Raw genomic sequence first — 1706 nt, 5'->3', positions numbered from 1 at the left:
CCAGTAAGTATATATATATAAAAAAAAAAAAAATTATTGTTATATTTAATGGATAAATATTTGAACAAACAAAATTCCTCATAGCAACTTAATATCAAATAAAACGGATATATTTCCTCAAAAAACAAGAAAAAATAATATAAGATAACTTTTTGAGTAAAAAGGTGAAACAAAATTTAAAATAAAATATTTCATGAAAACATTTAAAAAAAAAAATTAAACATTACACCAATTAACAAAGTTTTTGGTACTTAGAATCCAACTCAGGATCTCGCCGGGCACTGGTCATTTTCGTCTTCTAAACGTTTTTTGTACTGTACTACCAGTACAGTGGTTAGAGTCTCAGTACAGTTCTCACTTGGTTAGCATTATTGCTGCAACCTTAAAGAATCTACAGATGTGAGTGCCATACTGTGACTGACTACTTAAGATTTAATACGACAAATATGCAACTACTTAAATGCACATGAGTAGATATAAAAGGCCGGTTCTGGCCCACCTCAATGAGCCTTTTTGGACTTTGGACCCTAGCCTCGAACCAGCCTTAACCACGTGACCTTGGACAGTAGAGGGAATATGGGCGAGCTGGGACAGTGATTTGAGGAGCCAATCAGAAGCCAGCATTTTGATGACGTCACTCATGGCGGGAGATTTGAATTCAGCCCTCTAGATTCAAGAGCTCTTCAGGATCCACCCAGCCACATGAAGTAGGTATCCTTAATTGGGTAAAAATCAGTTGGTCCACCGTATTCTGACCACATTTAACAACATTTAATATGAATGTTAATGTTTAAATTCCATTAATAAAATAGTTGAAAACTAATCAATTTATTAATTATAACCTAAATAGTTCATAACAATGGAAATTTTTAGACATGAACTTTTACTAATTACTCAACGGCATAAAACATGTCCTTCAGTTTTCATTGACAATCACCATATACCACTAACAAACATTATAATTTATTTAGGATTTAGCAGAAGGTGGTCATGGGGCCCACACGTCATGACAAAACGTAAAACGCTAAATTTCCGACTGAGACAATTATATTTTATACTACACAGACGCTCAAAATTATCGCTCAGACAGAAACTTAACGTATACAATTACTTACTAAAACCCATATGGAATTACGCCTGCCAAATTTATGGACCTGCTAAAAAGACACAGATTCAGAAAATACAAACTTTTCAATCATAATTTTTAAGACTGGCAACGAGCTCACCACTCTACGTTTCAAACGAGATCACTCACACCGACCTACGCATTCGGACAGTAACGGACCGCATTCATATGACTTACAAACGGTTTCACAATTGGATGTTTATGGACATTTCAATAAATTTATACGACAGATAGCAACACATGACATTCCTGACCTAACTTAGCGAAGGCTGAAGAGGAGTTATATGCGGGACCTCTTAGTGTAATAAAATAATTAACTTACCGTCAGGAGGATGCACCATTGGGTGTTGTCTCCCTCATGCCAACTCACACCATGTCTGGAGAGGACATCTTATATGCTGGTTGTAAATTTTTTTATAAACATTTACTGGTACAAATAAAAAAAATATATAGATAAAAAAAACTGTTACGCACATTACTTTGCAGGAACTTTTTTTATTGTTTTGAGATCCTTAAATGATATTTTTACTGAAGAAACTGGTGGTAGATGTAGGTGTTCAAGATGAACTTACCAAAACTA

The sequence above is a fragment of the Halyomorpha halys genome, unplaced genomic scaffold (genome assembly GCF_000696795.3).
Source record: "Halyomorpha halys isolate HHAL.00 unplaced genomic scaffold, Hhal_1.1 Scaffold451.1, whole genome shotgun sequence".
Taxonomy (NCBI): Eukaryota; Metazoa; Arthropoda; class Insecta; order Hemiptera; family Pentatomidae; genus Halyomorpha; species Halyomorpha halys.
This window is presented reverse-complemented; position numbering follows the sequence as displayed.